The sequence below is a fragment of the Misgurnus anguillicaudatus genome, chromosome 3, assembly GCF_027580225.2.
Source record: "Misgurnus anguillicaudatus chromosome 3, ASM2758022v2, whole genome shotgun sequence".
NCBI classification, from domain to species: domain Eukaryota; kingdom Metazoa; phylum Chordata; class Actinopteri; order Cypriniformes; family Cobitidae; genus Misgurnus; species Misgurnus anguillicaudatus.
In genome coordinates, this window is record NC_073339.2 from 13,148,326 (window position 1) to 13,168,885 (window position 20,560).

Genomic DNA, 20,560 nt, shown 5'->3' on the forward strand with positions numbered 1-20,560 from the left:
GTGTCATGGAGGAATTACCCTTTTATAGGTCCTACAGATACACAAGCGGACTGGCCATCTAGCAGACAGGGCTAATTCCCGCTTGGCAAATATACTTTTTGGGTCAAAACTGTATTGTAATGCATTTGTCGGAAAAAAAATAGTATACGATTGTGCCACTGAGACATCTAATCAACAGCCTGTTTGTTCTTTTTCATTTGACATTTGGCTGGCCAAATCACATCTTTAAAAAACTCTCTGTGAGCATGCACCATCATTGTGCATCTGACAAAATGTCAGTAAGATGAGGGTGATGCAAGTGAACCTGCGGTAAGCAGATCAACATTATTAATTATCAACATTAACAGTGTCAGCTGGCAGTATTTTTGTTTTGTTCATTCTTTATTATTAATTGTAGGTCAAATGCTTTTTAGGAACTGTCAATGAGTTTGTGAAGCTTCTTAAAATAAGTTTATTTTCTAATATTTATTTATAAAACACGTTTAAAACAAACTGTTGTTGACCAAAGTGCTGTACAGAAAAACAGAAGTCCAAAATCAAAACTCTTTGGTTATTTTTTTGCGCGATGCTAATGGTTTAATCGGATTAAATGGATTGTGCTAAGCTATTCTAAAAGTGCTAGTGCCAGACCCGGAAATCAGCTGAATGGATTTCAAAACGGTAAGAATCAAATGTATAACTGTAGGGGAGCTGGAAAATGAGCATATTATCAAAAAAAGTAGAGTGTCACTTTAAACTCAATGCGATATTGCAACGGTAGCCAATGAAGTGACCATAGGATAGGTGTAATATGAACCCACTTGCGACTGCCTGTAAAGTGAGCGGGTGGCCGTATTTTTCACCAGCTGAAGTCAATGAATAGATGAGACCGTCAAGCCATAGTAAAGCGAGTTACAGTAATCCAGTCGCAAAGAAAAAAATGCATGTATTATTTCAAAACACTGGGTAGGAAGTTTTTAACCTCACGAAGATGATAAAGGACTGATTTCACAGCGGTATTAATTTGTTTATCTAATTTTTGTTCATGATAGAGTAAGAAACTCAAGTTTTTTGCATTACTGACTTTGTCAGGGGGCCCAAATCAGTTGCACTTAAGTCAGTTTTACAATTGGATACAAACAAGACAATTTGTGTTTTATTGTATAATTATTTTAAAGGTCACGTTCTTTCTGATCCCATTTTACAAACCCTAGTTAGTGTGTAATGTTGCTATAATAGCATAAATAATACATGTAAAGTGATAAAGCTCAAAGTTAACTGCCAGGCAACATATTTTCTTTAACAGAATTCGCCTTTTCATACAGCCCACTACTTCCTGCTTTAATGACGTCACTAGAACAGTTTTTTGACTAAACTCCGCCCACAGGAATACGTCAGTTGCCAGCTAAGTTAACGGCAAGCTAAGCTGCTATCGAATTACACTAAACAACCCTGCTGAAAAAAAACAATAAAACTTTATCTGTTTTATTGGCAATTTTATTGGTTTTAATGGAATATGGCTTAAAACACACTACAGTGTATTGGTTTTTGTTGGTCTCTGATGGTATGTATTGGTTCTATGTATTGGTTTTAATGGAATATGGCTCAAAACACACTACAGTGTAGTGATTTTTATGGTAAAAGCTAATGGTTCCTATTGGTATTTTAATGGAAACCATTAGAATTTTCTGTAATGGATTTATTGTTTTTTTTATCAGTAGGGAAACTACACAATCAGAACTTAATATGCATTTCTGAAGGAGGGACATCATAGAACAAGAAAGACATCAGCCTGTTTTGAGGACAGTAACAGTGGAATACAGATAAGTAAATTGTGTGAAAAATACAGTTTTGTACACGTGAAACATGAACACGTTATATTGCGCACTGTAAACACAATCAAAGTTTCAACAACACAGAAACAACGAGACCTTTAAATGTAAAACATTTATAAGCTACATTTTTGTTAATTGATATATGGCAGCTTTCTAGTCACAAAATGTTTAAGAACCTAAGGTAATGTCTATATTTGTTTTGGAATGTAATATTTTTTTAAAGCTCCACTGTGTACTTCTTTTAGTTAATTCTTAGCAAAAACCCATGTTTTCTTTCAAAAGTATGTGCTCATTCATGTGTAATTACTTCCACCCCACTAATCAAAGTATTCTCGTAAGTGTAGAATCTGCTATTTAAAATACATACCGCCGTAACGCTCTCTGGCTGAATCCATGTTGTGCCTCCATCTTTGAAATACATTCACCGACGAGGGACATTCCTGAAATTCAAGCTCCGACTTTCGCGCTTTCAGACAACACTCACGCTAGTTGCACGGAGGTTGCATGTGTAGGCGGTATACGTCATCAAGACAGACTTATTTCAGAATATTAACAATTATAAAGCTGACAATTATTCTTAGTTAATTGTAAATTGATGTAATATGCTTATGATTTGCGAATGTAATGCTCAGTTAATTTAAATAAACCAGGCTTGATGACGTATGCAGCCTGCGACCTGCGTAGACTGAATCCTTCGGCCGCACGCCGTGATAAACCTGCGATCTTATGCTTTGATTTGAAAGCCTGTTGAAGACATATTCTCGAGGACATTAAAACAAGTCACCAAGGAAGCGAAACGGGGATTTTAAACAACAACGCGACAGGAAAAACATCAAGACCAAAGTCAATATTGGAGTAAGTTTTCCAAGATGGGGCTCAATCAATGGACACTGAAGTTACTTTCTATCTTCACCACAGGTAATTCAGCATATTCGTTTACATCTATACAGTCTATGTTGTAAACTTGAAGTTTTATAGTTCCTTGGCTAACTATAGCATGGTTATGCAGTTACTGTAAACACGCATGTGGTTTTGTGTGCTCGAACACCCACACGCCGTCTCTCCGCCCATTTATGTAATCTGAGGTACTGAGATAAATGTTTTTCATCTTTTCTGACCTCTAGCACAAACACACGGTGACAGCGCTATTTTTAGCCTTTCATTGATAAAACGCCGCTGATCTGCGCGTCGTTCGTTTCATTTTACAAGCGTCCTCAGTAATCTGGAAAGAAGCGGTCGAAAATGGACCAAAAGAGACGGATTTAAACACCAAGTGTAAACGTAATGTGTCTCTCTCGTCCACTTGTGATCTGATCGACGAAAACACATCTAAATACCAAGTGTAACAGCCCCTGTGATATTTTTCCTCGCGTGGATAAAAAAGGAGTGTCTAAGCTACGTTTATGGTTGTTTTTTGTATGTGATTTTAAGCGGACATATCATGACAATCAGACTTTTTACATGTTTAACATAAATCTGTGTGCTTTGACGGATCACACGATTGCAAATTGTTCATTTTTTTCATTGCTTTAGCTTTAGCTACTGGAAGCCATGTTAACCTTGACATGACAGGGCCACCGTACTAGTTAAAACGCGTTCCGAATGGTGGGGCTAGAGCGTAATAATCAGTTGGTTGTCATATAGATTTTTACCGCTAGATGGGAGTAGATCCTACACAGTGGGGCTTTAAATCCATTAAGCTAATGGGGGGCCTACATCTCTCACAAGCTACACCTATGATAGCTACCAAATGTTTCACATGTGTAATTAAAGGTGCTCTAAGCGAATATGTGCGACGTCACTTTTTGTTGATGTTTGAACTGTTTTCAAACAAACGGAGCGTAGCTAACTCCTCCCCCTCTCCCTTCCTTCCATGCCTTCATGAACGCACCCAGCCCCCACACCCAAATACTTCTTGTCGTTTATTGGCTGGAACACTTTGTTATGTTTCGTAGGTTTGGTAGGTTTGGCCACTGTGTTTTTATTGCAGTTTGCGGGGCCTGGGCTGTCTACAGAGATCGCGTTTTTTTACAGTTTGATCAGCGGTCAGGCATCAAGCAGATAGTGAGGAGATGTTTGCTGTATGTAACAAAAAATGTTTTATGGTCTAAAACGTGTGAATTCGCTTAGAGCACCTTTAAATGATACATATTAGGACCTTTTTAAATTATACTGCCCTAGTGACGGCTAAAGACCATTTCTTCTGACTGTGTAGTGAATTGTATTTTATAGTTTTATTTGTTCACCTGAACTTTAGGCAATATTCAGAAAGGTTATAAACTATGCAAGGAAATTATTTTTAAAATAGAATGTAACAAAGCATACTGGACAAGCTGGTTTTTCTATACGTTCTATTCTTTTCAAATCCCTTCATACAAATATGTATGAAGACTATGGCATAGTAGAGAGACTGAAAAAAGCAATGGAATTCAGGCTAAAGGGTCATGTTTGAACATGTGCACTTTATGTAGTCTTGTGTATAGAGGGTATGCAAGTGACGTCACCTTCGGCGAAAATTGCCTGCGGTTACGCCCACTGAGTGGCAAAAGACGGAGCGGCGGAATTTGAGTACCGTGTGAAATCAGCGGAAACACGGAAAAAAGCGTCTAAATGGGAAAAAGCTGTTGTGCGATAGACTGTAACAGATTAACAAGAATTCAGAGCTATCGTTTACAGACTGCCAAAAAACACAGAAAGGAGAAGTAAATAGATTGTTCATGCCAACGTCCACAGGTGGGTTGACAAGTTACTAGGGTCACTGTCAAGCAGAGGTTTTACTTTCTACTTAAAGGTATTTTTTCAAGTATTTGTATGTTATCTGTGTTTTTCTTTGGAAAGCATACATTCCAAAGCATATTATCATCATTTTTAATGTATTAAAGGTAGGGTAACACATTTTGAAAAATGCTAACGGTAGCCGCCTAGCAATGAAATCACGATCCCACGCTCAAGTCAAATCGCCATCCAAAGTCACGCCTCTTTCAAAACACATGAACACACACAGATCAGACGTTCACATCTCATGTCTCATTCAGCAGTGAGAAAACTTTGCAGTACAAAGTCGAATAACACTTCCAAAATAACCAAACAACTGGTTTACAATTAGTTTAAGCACACGTTCGGTTGTGTAGACGTAGTAACTATATCGTTCCGCTAATCCGTAAACGAACACAAATTTCATAAGCAACACAATGTTTCATCAAAGTAGAATATCTGAATCCATCTCAATACAAACATATCGCGTACCTACCTTACCAAAATAAACAGTGCAACGACTCTTTCAGACCCTTTGCCTCCTGCAGCTGTTTCATCTCGTGGTAAAGCAGTAAAGTTACCGATGTTAATTTGGGTTTTTGCTCTTGCTGATCCAGGCAGTTTTTGCTGTTGTTGTTATAAAAGATGCCTTTAGTTTTGTGCCTCCTGTGTAGGTTGTCAATTTAGCAGAAAAGTTTACAGGCAGGAGGTGAGCGCACGTGAACGCGCCGATGACGTATGGTGTCTGCGTGGACTCGCTGCGCGGTGGGGATTCAAATTACGCTTACGTATGAGGGACAAAAATGGAAACGTCCGTTCGGACCGAAATCTATGATTTGTTGAACATTTTTTGGTCCTAAGCCTTTCACAGATAACATAAATTTCTACAAATACATTTAAAAAACTTAACACAGTGATTGCTATCAGGATGTAAGGAGACTTTTAACCAGCATAATAAAAAATGTTGCAGGATCAAATCTGTTACCCTACCTTTAAATTTCATAAATAGGCCTACAAGTTTTTGTTTTACATTTAATTTTTAAGTACATTAACATACTTTTACTCAAGTAAAATGACAAAATTTGAATGTAATAAGGTATTAAATAAATTTTTATATGCAATATTAAAGAATACACAGTATGATTCTATGCTTTAGAATGTAGTGAAGTAAAATTTGTCCCAATACAAACACCTTAATAAAGCAGAGATGCTTGGAAAATGTAACTAATGTAACTAAGTATTGTCCACCTCTGCTATCAAGTCCAACTAAATTCAATTTAAGCTAATAGTCCGTTTTACTGGCGTTTTTCGCAGCAGCTGCTATGAAAATCAACCTTTTCCAACAAAGAAGACGACGCATCGCGGCTGTATTCGCGCTGGAATGACATGACGTGATGACGACGTATCTCATGTGATGTAGCAACATGGCGGATGTTGTACGTCTGAATCTCATTCATAATACCAGGATTCATACTATACGGTACCTACTGTTTTAACAGCAAGTAAGTAGATACTTCATCTCATTCAGTACCTACTGTACAGTATGCGGTTTCGGACGCAGCCCATGACTTTCTTCTGTACAGGTGTACATGTTTTACACTCTAGAAGAGGGGGAGGGGTCTTTTGTCTGCTAGCTTTATCATGTGCCGCATATCATCATAAATGTTTAGTTTTATGCTCAAGGGCCCCCTGCTATTTAACCAATGGAGCTCTGATATGCTATTAACTCTTTCGCCGCCATTGACGAGATATCTTGTCAATCAAGAGAAAACGCTTCCCCGCCAATGACGAGTATTTCCGTCTTTCCGCAATATCACTATTATCCACCAGGTGGCGTCCTTGCGCAACTTTTTAAACCCAGAAGTATTGCCCTATGGCAAGCAGCTGCATGTCCGTGTCTGTTTTAAAGATCGCTCTGAATGGGAACTCTATGAAAAGTCCGTCACAAAAATGGAATTATCTCTGCTCAAAATGTGGTATTTTTGCAGAAACCTACCCATATTCAAAAGCTGATTACAAAAGAACTACTGAAGGTAGGATGAAACTTTTTTTTTTTACAAAAGAACTACTGAAGATAGGATGAAACGTTTTTTTTTTTTTTAAAGCAGAGGGTCTGTTCCTTCATTTGATATATTGTATGTTTATATATTTAAAGAAGAAAATTTTCTGGAAGGCATTAAACTTTTGTGAAAATTATGAAAAACACTGGCGCTGGCTGGCAACTTTTTTTAAAAACGCTGGCGGTGAAAGAGTTAAAGTGTCACTGAATATGATTAATTCAACCAATCAGTGATGCGCAGTAATAATTCTCTGATGGGCGCTTTGCCTCTGCGCACTATTCTACTTCATACCTGTCAACATTTGGATTTCCAAAATTCGGGAGACCTCAGAAGGGGGTGGGGGTCTGGGGGTTAGCAAAGAGTGACAGTCTGCATTTGATTTTATAGCGCTAAAAATTATAACATGCAAAACCCTTCTACTTTCACATCTAAACATATACTTTCAGGAACCTTTCAATGGCTCCTCATATGTTTCACTTTAGGAACCCCTAGTTAATTCTCCTCGAGAATTTACAATGTTTAAATTTTTGTATTAACATTTATAGCTAAATAGCGACATCTCTAGCTATTAATAGTCTGCCTCGAGTTGACAACTCTATCAAAACTTTTTACCTTTAATGATTTTGGAGTTTGGAACTTGATTAATCTTGAATTTATCTCAAGTATATACTATATGGCAGGGTTCCCCAAATCTTAGTTTAGCTCCAACCCTGATCAAACACCTGAGCAAACTAATCAAGGTCTTCATGATCACTAGAAAATCACAGGTGGGTAAGTTTGATTAGGTTTGGACCTAAACTCTGTAGTGCTCTGTGCCTGGTTGCATGAAACTCCTTAAGTGAGGGTTTCCCTGAGGGAGAAAAAATCCCTGAGGTAAGGGATTTATTTAAGAGCGTTGCAATAAAGGTCTTAATTGTCACCCTTATCTAAGTATTTATACTAAGTATTTTACGGTAGTCTCTGCCAAAACATGGCAGCGGAGAAGCAGTTGCTATAGTTACGAAATCTCACAGCGGTAACAAATCAATGCACGTGGCTGAACAGACGGCGGATTTGTGTACAATGAAACATCGCAAATAACAGACTGTAAAGTGCAGCATGTATAAAACCTGAAAGTAATTCAAACTGGAAACACTTTGGATTGACGGACGATCAAACCGCTATTCTCCTAATAAATGCGCATCACTTTTTGAACGTTAGAAATGTGCGTTGGTACTTCATTTTCTTAAATAACCATAAAATCAGCCATCGCGTGTGAGGTTAAGGGACCTGTTACAGTCCCTTAAGTTTTTAAGGGAAAATGTGACTTAAGGACTTTGTTGCAACGCATAGCAGATCTTAAGGTAATACTTTAGCATTTAAGGGTAAATACTTATTGACAGCCTTCTTGCAACCCATTTTTTATTAAGGGCACCCTTAACCTTATATTTAAGGGATTTCTTAGCCTAAGGACTTTCATGCAACCGGGCACAGGCCCTCCAGGGTAAGATTTGGGGAACCCTGTTATAAGGACTGGGATCTAATAATATAACACTCCCAGAAACAATGGTTCAGTCTTACTGGTCAAAGGTAATTCCCACTCCACGACGGAGACATTATTACCTCCAGTTGCTATGAGATTAACTTAATTAACGAATATGGCGGCGCCGTTGACCCACGATCCAGCAGCCAACGTGCAAGTCTAGTTATTTCTTTAATGTCTATGCTCTTTGCCTCCACAGTGCAATTGTTCCATTGTGATTTATTGTGCTGCTTACGTCTTTTTCCCCACCGTGTCCGATACTAAAATCAGTTCGACCTTTTGCAAAAAGCATGGGAATGGCTGATGTTGATTCACAGTATGTAAAAAATTTAACTCCTCCATCCAGCTGTAAATTTGCAGCTATATAGGCCTATATATTTTTTTCGCCGTAGCACCACCTGAGCTTTCTAATGCCATTGTTAAAAGTGATGCTTGATTCAACTTCCCCCGTTTACCTGTGCAGAAATCAACTGCCAACCAAGTTGTAGGTTGCCAGGTTGTGGTCAAAAATGTGTTTAAATTTGTATGATGTGTATTGTGTGAATAGGATGCATTTCATACAAGATCTTGCAACTGGACAACCTTGGAATAATATATTTATGTGATTATTCATATAACGAGCTAGGACCGTTTAAAATACGGGAGAAATAACAAATTGGGGGGGGTGTAAAATACGGGAGACTCCCGGGATAAACAGGAGTGTTGACAGGTATGACTTATTGTAAAGTGTTATAAAAAAATAATATGTCTGTATTAGCAGTATTGCTCTAAGAAGTGCACTGCTTACAAAACCACAATAATGCTCGGGGATCACTCAAAACAATCTCATTTGACCTTGAGGGAGCACTTAACCCAGATGATCCCTATTATTAGAAGCATATTATTAGGTGTGTTTAAATGAGATAATAGTTTGCATGACATACTGTACTGTACATAAATACCACAAAAAACAACACAATTAAACCATTTCAAATGCTGACTAGTACCATTTAGCATTAATGCTAAAACCTGCAATAGAAAGTCTGCAGTGCTGAAAATATATCTGCGGGCCTATTAACACATGGAAATCCTAATCACTTTATAAATGTTCTTATGGCACCTGCAGCACATAAAAACAAATGCTACACATCTATCCTAAAAAAAATCAGTTAAGTAACACAGCTATAAATGAATATTAATGTTATGGCTGTGCTAGATCCAGAACACTGCACATACATCTTCTGCGCTTTAATCTTAACATAATAAATAGATTTAAAGTGATCATTCTTAACATATGGTAACATAATATTCAAATCATTTAAAAACCACATATCCTTACCTATTTGTCCCTTGTCCCCTTTTGTAGGCTACCATAGGTGCAATGAAGACAGATCATTGTTTGAAAAATAAGTGATAGATTTAAGGGTTATCCTCTTTTTCATTTTGGCGTGAAGAGCCCGGTTTTTCTTTCGGTATACTTCAAAACAAATGAAACTTTGTAGCATTGTAGTTTTCATTTCTGCTGTCAGGGGAGGAGCTGCTCTTTGCCGTCTTTGTAATGCCAAGCGTGTCTAAAATCATAGATGACAACCTGAATTTCAACATTGCATCCTTGTGTTATTCATGTATTTACTTTAAGGAAGCTAAGCTGATGTTCCTGGCATTTGCTGTTTTGTGGTTTGCGTAATAAACCGTGAAAAATGCTGTACAACTGCTATCTGTTGTGCTAATGTGCTGTGTCCTGTTTCTCTATACTGGAAAAAAAACAGCTTGTGTTGGTTCAGAATGATTTTTGCTGGTGAGTGCTGGTTAAACGATAGTCATGTTCAAGACCTAAAGTAGTTATGACTAAAGTTTTTAAATAGCCTACATTTTCTATTTTTCCTTATTTTTCAGAAGCCCAAAGGCAGCCCAAATCTTAAGAGACCAATCTGCTTTAATTTGGAAAAATTCTCAAAATGAAGCCGAAGACAAACTGGACATAACAGTTTTGTCATGATCCTCACCTCCAATCACAACATTTCTCGATGAGTACTCTTAACTATTGTTATTATGGTCAGGTGAAAGTATCACAGATGCATTTCAATCCAGGAATGATTTTAATCACCAAAATCTTATCAGATAAGGTAATATTTAGACTCTCAAAAGATTGAGTAAATTTCTGTAAAAATTCAAGGTGAAGGTTTAAGGTGAGTCTAAAAGTTCCTCAAAAGAGAAAGGTGTATACTTTCACATGCTTCATTGCTCATGTTTGGAGTTAACTGAAGTCAGTATAACTTGAACATGACCTTGAACATGAGTTCACTGCAGTAAGAAAATGATTTGCATTAGAAAGTTACAAACAAAGCTTGAAACAATGTTGGGATAACAGAACGCAGATGAATTTTGCAACCACCTATCTCTTTCGGATTTGCATTTACTCAAATCTTAACAATCCATCCATTTATTACCTGAAACATAGTGCTCTACTGTGTAGGCTAGTTATTAGCACTAATACTTTACTTATTTTGTCCAAATATTTACTGAATTTGTATCATTGCTGTAAACCTTAAAAATATACACCATGGATATGATATTAAAGTTTTAATGTCTGTACCTTTAAATGCAAATGACCTACAGCTCCTCACTTTCCTCCTCATTACAAATAGACAGTGACATTTCAGTTAAAAATTAGGTTGGAAACTATGGTAATGCCGGACTGTTAGTGGGTGGGGCTTTATCAGTGTGACCTCGCATTGATAAGAGAATCAAAACAGCATGTCTAATGAGACTGCTTCAAATAAAAAAGGAGCAGGTGGATTTTTTTCATCGTAGGGTTGTTGTGTTCACACACTGTCAACACATTGGGCCCTATTTTAACAATCTAAGTGCATTGTCTAAAAGGCACGGCGCATGATCTAACGATTCCACTTTTGCTAATTTAACGACGGGAAAAATGGTTTGTGCGCCAAGGACATGGCCTACAAGGGTTGTTCCCATTCTCGTAATGAGTAATGGGTGTGTTTTGGGTGTAACATGCAATAAATCAATGAGAGTCTCAGCTCTCACGCTCTTTAAAAGCCAGTTGCACTGGTGCCATGTCGATTTTCTATTTAAATGGCGGAATTTGTAAACTGAAAAACTAAGCGGAGGAAGAAGACCACCAATTCAAGATTGATATAAATAATTACGTTGTTTTTATTTGTATTGAAACTGTTGTCTGGAGAGCCTTCAGCAAGCCGTGAGTGCTTAAAAAGCATTACTTTAAGGAACAGTATGTAGGATTGTGGCCAAAACTGGTACTGCAATCACAAAACTGGTGGCCAATACACAACATGACAACATAAACATCAGTTGAGGGCTGCAACTCCACTTTTTAAATGACAATATCCTGTGGCCAGACCACTGTTGTCAGTGATATAAGTAGTTGAAATTTCTTGATGTCTAGTGACATATTAGGGCCATTTTATGATTAATTGATAAACATTTCTAACATACTGTTCCTTTAAAAACAGTTTACATCTAATCATATTCACAGGTACAAATAAATCTGTGGGATAGCATTTAAAAAAAGCATTTAATTACTCTACCAGGCTTCAGGTGAAGCAGCTTTTAAGCCATTTAACGTCTTATAATCAATCCTAATTTATGTCCAAGAGACTCCGTAATCTTTTACATTTTAAACCTTTAATTTTTTATATTGTAAAAGTTTTTGTGCTGCTGCGCATCCATGTGTGAGATAAGCAACGCGCGTTGTCGTCCCGTTTATAGGCGCATATTACTAACGCACTCATTAAATAACAAAAACAATATTGCGCCATTGACGTTAGTCTTTAGATCAGGTTTTAGTTGGTCAATGGCAAAGTCTATTTTTAGTTGTCTCAAAATAGCAATGCGCCAACAATGCGTCTGAACACACTTTGTTTTCAGACCAGAACGCCCATGTGCGCAAAATTGGGCGCAAATGCATTTGCTATTTAAACAACGTGCCACTAAACATGAAAATGATAATTGCACTGGGTTGAAACTAGCAAAAAATTGAGTTGCGAATTGCGCTGCATTGCGCAAAGTGTATGATAGAGCCCATTTATTAAATAGGCTAAATACCATGATATTAATTAAATGGACTCTTTACTTTTACTTTTACTTCACAGAAAGTAATTCTAACCCCAACCACAAGTGACAATAGTAAGAAAAAACAAAACAATGAGAAAACAATACATCAAATGACATTGAAGTCATGCCAGGGACACAAAAGACTAACACAGAATTAATATAACACAGCTAAGACAAAATTAATATAACACAGCTTTTCGTGAGACCAGTCTGGTTGGTACTGAAAATATAATACGTGTGTGTGTGTGTGTGTGTGTGTGTGTGTGTGTGTGTGTGTGTGTGTGTGTGTGTGTGTGTGTGTGTGTGTGTGTGTGTCAATCAAGAGAGCAAATAGCCTAAAGTCAAATAGCTATTTTATTATGTTTGTTTATAACATATCGTATCATGATGAAAGTTCTGCCTTTGATACTTGGCAAGCTCAACCTTGACAAGATGTACAAATGTAATTGGTCCATTTGCAAAATAAAAACAAACAATAAGAAAAAGGATTGCAGATCCCACCCTATACTTTTAGGGGCAGTTTCTCACACAGGGTTTAAATTAATCCAGGATCAGGCCTTAGTTATATCAGGGCATTTTAAATAGTTTTTACAAACATACCTTACAGAAAACAATACTGGTGTGCAGACAAAACAATGGCACTGATATATGTTAAGATATGTCAGGGGCAAGATGTGGGTCTAGGATAAGCAGTGTCCGGAAAACTGCCCAATAATCTTTTTATCCACTTCTGAACAATCAATTTTGTCTAAGATGCAAATGGCGTGTCTTCAGATTTATCAAACTTTTTTCTTTTCTAACTTCTGATTTTTTAAATAAAAGCTTAAATATTGTCAAATTGTTTAAAATAGTCTTAGTCATGTTGATAATGAGAAGTTGTAAAGCATCTTTAGCAGCGAAGTTAATGAACCGGGTGTTTCCTGAAACCATTGTTCCAGCGAACTTTCACAAACTGCATTGCAAACTTGTATGGTTCAAACCGCAGCTCTCAAGCTGTGGTTAGAAGCATAGTTCCATGTTACCATGACGTAAACACACAAATCACGCTCTTGAGTAAATCAAGCAAGAAACATGCAGTGCATTTAGCGTACATTATTCTTCAATGTCCCCCCAGGCATCAAGAGCTTCATTTCTGGCAAATTTCCATGTTTGTTATACACCCATAGGAATCTCAACTGGGTGGCATCGCCTGGAGAAAGGATGTTTCATCTCCCTAATCCTATTCACAACAGCCTTTGAAATGATCCTTGGTCAAGGGAGTCCGATCCTTGTCAGATCAGTGATTCCCAGCAATACTACTGTATATGAATGATGTCATCACTCTGCTCCAGACATGCGGCGTGTACCTGGAGGCTGATGAATAGGCACAAGGAACTGCTAATATGGACCAGTATGAAGATTAAATGTGCCAAGTCATGTGATCCGCAAAGGAGTCAGGAGGGTATGACATCTCTTTCTTAATAGACGGCAAGGAAATCCCACACCTGATACTGTATGTCAGCCAGTGAGAGGCATGGGAAGGCTTTATACAGCAGACCTGTAGACACTACAGGTTAAGCAGCAAGGTACAATGATGTACGGGAACTGCACCTTTTCTAAAAGTTATGAATAATATGAATAGTTGCAATGTAGAGCCACCTTAAGTTTTATTTGTTTTGAATCATTCAAGGAATTTCTTTTGTGTCCTGTCAAATTAGTTTTCATAAAGTTTAGCACACCAAACACATATAAAATGAATGCCATTTTTTGAATGCATCTGGGGTAAAAGCTCAACATTTCCTTAAGATAAGGATCACATATTTTGACAATATATTCATTTTGGACATACCAGTGAGCATGAAGCAGAGCGACTGCAACATCATAGCCAATATAAAGGAACATGGCTGCTAGTCTCCAGGCAAATTAAAGATGTTTAAAAGTTTTTTGGACAACTGAAGGTCATTTTCTGTTCTCAGCAGAGTACCCAGTGCCTACCTAAAAGTAGAGCTAAACAGCTTTGTAAGGATGGATTTTATTTAAAACAATGGTTCAGGCTGTAGGAATGCCACAATGACTAATGAAATGTAAACAGCACAATGGTGTATTTCTTGTACCCTATACCAATGACAGAGACCAGTGCAGTTATGATAGCAAAATACATAGGAGAGCATTGCTAGAAAATTAATATATTGTAGGCTATTGTGATGGATAGCCCTTAAGTATTAACATTAAAATCAAAACTAGTAAGCAGATTTAAAAGGTTTAATAACAGTAAAGTTACAATTGAAATGGTTACACTATAAATTAATCAAATTAACTGTTCATCATCCCTCTGGACTTCATTACCCATAATCCTCCACACACCCTCACCTGTTCATTATCTGTTCAATCCTTCACACCTGCCAGCCATTATCCACATCAGCTCCTTTATATATACTTTATCAGTTTTCCCCATCTCGTTGTTGTCTGGTCTCGTTTATCTTATGCTATTGTGATGGCTGGTTTTGATATTTAACACTATTCAACCTGCATAACTAAGAAATAAGATATAAAATGCTGGATTACACCAGCTGGCTAACTGACTATCTCATAAATATACCACACTATGTAAGGGGAAAAATACTGACCGTTTCTCAATGTCAAGGATACTTCCTTGGCAGGACTAGTCCTTACAAGTCACTTCCTTCAGAGGCTAGGCGAGGGTCCTCTTAAGCATTCTGAGAACATGTTAAATGGAACAGGCTAGCAAGTGCACGTCATTGCGTCAATGAAAGGTGTGCTTTGGGTGCTGCGCGCATAAGATTGTGGGTGATTTCAGCGCGCGAAGAGCGTGAAGGATACACATATACAGGAAAGGATGCATATGGGATATTTCTCGAACGAGAAAATGGCTGAAATTCAGAGGATCAGTCCTTCGACGGACGTCGATGACGTAGCATCCTCGAAATTCTGGCTTTTGAGGATCCTTCCTTGACATTGAGAAATGGCTACTGTGTCTCAAGTAGTTATGTGTAGCACTAGTGCCCCCAAGGTATGGTTTTGGCACCATTTTTATGTACTTTATATACATCAAATTTTCAATATAATTCAAAGAATTGCCATTTTCAAAAATTCTCTGTGTAAAAGATAATGATGAGAGTTAAAGCTACACTGTGTAGTTTTTTAGTTAATTCTTAGCAAAAACCCATGTGTTCTAGGGTTGGGCGATGTCCCCATAAATTGGCAGTTGACGATGGTTACGTAAACCATCGCGATGGACGATGATATCGTTAGGTGGGGGTATTTTATTTTTTCGTTATTATATAATTATTATTCGTTATTTTACTTTATTACTTCCACTTAAGAAGAGTTTTGCACTTTTTATTTTAATATATATTTTACATAAATACTATTCTGTACTTAAAATCTATAATTTTGTTATTTTACTATCCCAACTAATGTCTCTTTCCTATAGGTTGCACATAAGGGGAAAAAGTAGCTTTAATCCACTGAAGAAGAGTTGTGCACTTTTAAGCACTTTTTAATCTCTTTACATAAATATTTTTTTCTATTTAAAAGCTATAATTTCGTTATTTTACTAACCCAACGACTCCTCCGCGCTTTCCAAATTTTGCACGTAAATATCTGTGCATATGTGCCACAAGTACTCCGTCAGAGAGCGGGTCTTCAGCACCGCGGGGAGCAGCCAGCACTTCAATCTGCAGCTTATTAAAACTAGACAAAGTGAACAGGGCCAGACGCATCGAAATTTAAACATGGTCTGTGTATGTAAATCCCGCGTTTCGGTCGGAGTGTTGTTCCCGTTTTCTTGTTGTTGACGTTTGCTGAATTCTGGGTTTATATCCTAATCTGCCGCTTCAGTGCAGTATAGCCTCAATGTAACAATGAGCACGATCTCCCGAGACACTACAATAGGCTACTAATAAATGATTAATATGGGCTGTTTTCTTGTACAAAATTAATTATTTTAAGATAAATGTACAACATGTAAAAAGACAAGATTCTAGCAATGTCAAGATTAGGGATGGGCATTTTCCAGTAACTTACTATTACCAGTAATTTACTATTACTTTTAATATTTAATTTTTCGAATATTTAAGCTCTTAAAGAACGAATATTCGTTTATTTAAATTATGTTAATTAAGACATGCGTGTTTTGTATTTTTCATTTTGTCATAATTTCACAGAAGGCTTATAATTAGGAAATATCCACAACAAGCTAAACTTATATTCTGTATATACATGTATGTATTTTTAAGTTGAAAACATTGTAAAATATATATATATATATATATATATATATATATATATATATATATATATATATATAATATAAAATTCTTCTTAAAAAATATCCTACAGAAAAAAATGCGTTAAAACTTAATGCGGAGCGAAGTCTAGTCAAATCCTTAGTTTCAAGTCGGTCGTTAGTATTAATTCATTACTGTTTGATCTTACATACATTATATTATACCAAATATTATACACTAACCCCAAATCTAAGCGAAGTTTGAGGACTTGCGAAGTTTAAAGTTTGAGAACTTGACAAAGTAGGCTATCATCATTTAAACAGACTCAAAACACCAAGAGCCCGGAGCAAATGAAAAAACACATCTACATAACCGACTGCTCAGTCAACATATAAATATCTTCTCAGTTTAGTTTGACATGTATTTGTGAATAAAGAAACCATCTTTACCCTACCTGCTTCGGTGAAAGCCCGTTCTTCTGACTAGATACAATAATGCCGGTGCTGCGGAGAAAACTCTTCCTTGTGATGATGGTTATCCGATAAAAACAACAGACGGATTGAACAAGATTGAATATCTGTATTTAACATTATTTTACAAATAACGTAAGCGGCTCGATACCTTATTGTTGACTGTGCAAAGTTACTAACGTTAGCTTAATTTAACAACATTTCACAAAGACGGAGCTTTGCTTTTAAACAGCCATGTGCAGTTATCCGGTTCATTTTCAAAAGAGCACCGCATATAATAAATGTTCTCCGTTTCATTTCGTTCTCCGTGTCTGTCTCCTTATTAACAAAATAAAGTAGACTTTATAACAGAAAGCTTACAAATCTCTCATGATGTGTTGAGTCGGGCGGCGGAGAAGCACGTTTAATAACACGTGAGCCCTCACGTAAGCCAGTGGCCAAATACGGCGCGGACAAGCCCGGAGATAAAAGGAAAAACTTAAATTCGTCTGCAATCTTCATTGCCAAACAATCAGAAATACATACAAATTAATGTTCATGTATATTTTACATTTAAGTCTGTAAAAGACAGTATAGATGAAGTGAAAAAGCATTAAATAAGTTGTTACCCTTTGGTGGCACATTAAAAACAAACAAACATTCGAATAGCATTTTTTAAATTCGAATTATTATTGCCATTCAAATATTCGAATATCCGTGCCCATCCCTAGTCAAGATCAAATGCCTGACAGGATATTTTCACAGACTAACACACGTCACGTCTCAGGCATAGACTACAGTACTTAAAATAGCATATATGCATTAGTTATATTTTCTATTTAATTTATAGAGCAATTCACGCAAAGATATTAGGTTAACTATAGTCTATATAGAAGAGAGTAAGTGTATGTCGACTCGCAGCGGAGTGGGGAGGGGGCGTGGCATCACGATGGTGTCTCTCCATCGTGATGTCAGTCAACCATCACGATGGACGATGATATCGTCTATCGGCACAACCCTAATGTGTTCTTTCAAAAATATGTGCTCATTCATGTGTAATTACTTCCGCCTTCTAATCAAAGTATTCCCGTAGAATCTGCTATTTAGAATACATACGGGCAAGTCGCTCGAATGGCTGAATCCATGTTGTGCCTCGATCTTTGAAATGCATTCACAGACGAGGGACATTGCTGAAATTCAAGCTTCACCTTTCAGGCTTTCAGACTACACTCATGCAGGCCGCTAGCTAAAGAATCCCAAAGTTGCATGTGTAGGCGGTATCCGTCATCAAGATGGTCTAATTTCAGAATATTAACAATTATAAAGCTGACAATTATTCTTAGTTAATCATAAATTGATGTAATATGCTTATGACTTGCGAATGTAATGCTCAGTTAACATAAATAAACCAGGCTTGATGAAGTATGCCGCCTGCATATGCAACCTGCGTAGGCAGAAAGCCTTGGGATTGAGAAAAATCTGCACATTGTGAGGAACACGCAATCTAATGCTTTGATTTGAAAGCCTGTTGAAAACCTATTCTCGAGGACATTAAAACGAGTCGCCAAGGAAGCGAAAAAGAGATTTAAAACTACAACGCGACAGGAAAAACAACAAGACCAAAGTCAATATTGGAGTAATGCTAGTTTTCCAAGATCATGAGGCTCAAGGGACACCGAAGTTGCCTGCTTTCTATCTTCTCCACAGGTAATTCAGCATATTCGTTTAAGTCTATTCAGTCTATTGTGTAAAGTCGAAGTTTTATAGTTCCTTGGCTAACTGTAGCATGATTATAACACTACGTCTTGTTAGTGGTAGTGTGCTAATTTTAGCTTTTCATTGATAAAACAGCTGATCTCTGTGTCTTTTATTAGTTTCAATTTACAAGCGTGTAAAAGTTGTGTGATCTTATTTCAGCAATTGCGCTGGAATATCAGAGAAAGCTGTTAAACATACATGGACAAAACATTGTGTAGGATGTTTACTTACAACACAAGCAGTGACATAATATTAGTTTGTGTTCATTTAAACCCGTCATTACTCCCGCTAATGACTAAATGACAGGAGAGGGACTCGTCCACAGACCATCCCCTCAGTAATCTAGAGAGAAGCGGTCAAAAATGGACAAAAAAAGACGGATTTAAATACCAGGTGTAAACGTGATGTGTCTCTCTCGTCCACCTGTGATCCGATCGACGAAAACACATCTTTATACCAAGTGTAACAGCCCCTGGAATATTTTTCCTCGCGTCGATGAAAAATGAGTGTCTAAGCTACGTTTATGGTTGCTTTTTATATGTGATTTTTGTGGACATATCATGAAAATCTGACTTTTTCCATGTTTAACATAAATCTGTGTACTATGACGGATCACAGGCAAAGGACACTGTAAATTGTAGTTATTTTTCATTGCTTTAGCTTTGTACTGGAAGCCATGTTAACCTTAGCATGAAACGGCCACCATAGTAGTTAAAATGTGCTCTGAATGGGGGAGGCTAGAAAGTAATATACATATGTCACATAGAATTTCACGGCTAGATGGGAGTAGATCCTACACAGTGTAGCTTTAATATAGGGAACTCTTAAAGAGCTTTGTGGATTGATACGAGATAAATTCTCTTTGATTAAATATTAGTTAGAACAAGGAAATGGTGGTTGATTTCGGAAGACATCTTTTATCACGCTATGCCACTGAATTCAAGTGAGTTGGATATTGAGGTTGTCACATCATATACTGTAAGTACTTGGGTGTTTATTTGAACAATAAGCTTGATTGGTTTGGCAGCACAAATCTTTGAAAGGAGACTGAGATACTTTGGAATATGTCAAGCATTTCTTAAAGACTTTCTATGACTGGTTAGTGTCATCCGCGTTTTCGTATGGCGATACCTGTGGGGAAGGCGCACTGTTGGAGGAGGAGAAGATCAAACTTAAGTTAAGAAATAAAGCAGGTTCTGTTGTGGGCTGTGTGTTTCCCATCATATCGACATAGCCCAGGTTAGTTTAATTAGAATATATAACTAGTTTTAACAAATGTGCCTTCCTAAAAACATAACTTGTGCATTTTGAGCTAAACAAAGGGCACTGATGTAAAATATGTCAGTGCAAGTTGTTTTCAGTTTGGACAGCTTGAACATTTAATTTAGTCTAGGACTAATCTTATCACTGTTTCTGGAAAACTGGCTCTTATGTACTGATTAAAGGAATGTAGAATATGTAACTCATGCTTCATGCTCGAAATTAAACTAATGTGGTGCTGCGTATCTCAGATCTTTCTGTACAAACTGTTGTAGTTGTATTGCTAATTTTAGTTTTTTATTGTGTGGTCATCTTGCTATGATGTAAAAATATTATTAATACTGTAAACCATTCAGTAACATTTTACTACCAATCATTTATGTTTAGACCTTCATTTTTAGATGTATTTTTCGTTCTTGTTTTTCAGTATTTAATTCATAATGACATATGAATAAGTACTCTACACTGAAAAAGGTGATTCATTCAATTTACTCAATTTTTTTAAGGTAAGTGGTTGCAATCAATTTATTTAAGCTACATTTAAACAAATGTTTTTTATTTTACTTTACTAATCCTTTTTGTTTAAATGTAGCTTAAATAAATTGATTGCAACTTAACTTAAAAAAATGAGTACATTGAC

General features: G+C 36.9%; 1 protein-coding gene across 1 annotated transcript in view; it reads right to left on the minus strand.

Annotated features, from left to right (window-relative positions):
* muc13a (mucin 13a, cell surface associated) overlaps positions 1-9,670 on the minus strand; it is a 34,550-nt gene extending 24,880 nt beyond the window's left edge. The window contains exon 1 of the mRNA XM_073861707.1: positions 9,469-9,670. The gene's annotated coding sequence lies outside the window, so the exon portion shown is untranslated. The remainder of the gene's footprint in view (positions 1-9,468) is intronic.
* Positions 9,671-20,560: the final 10,890 nt, after the last annotated feature.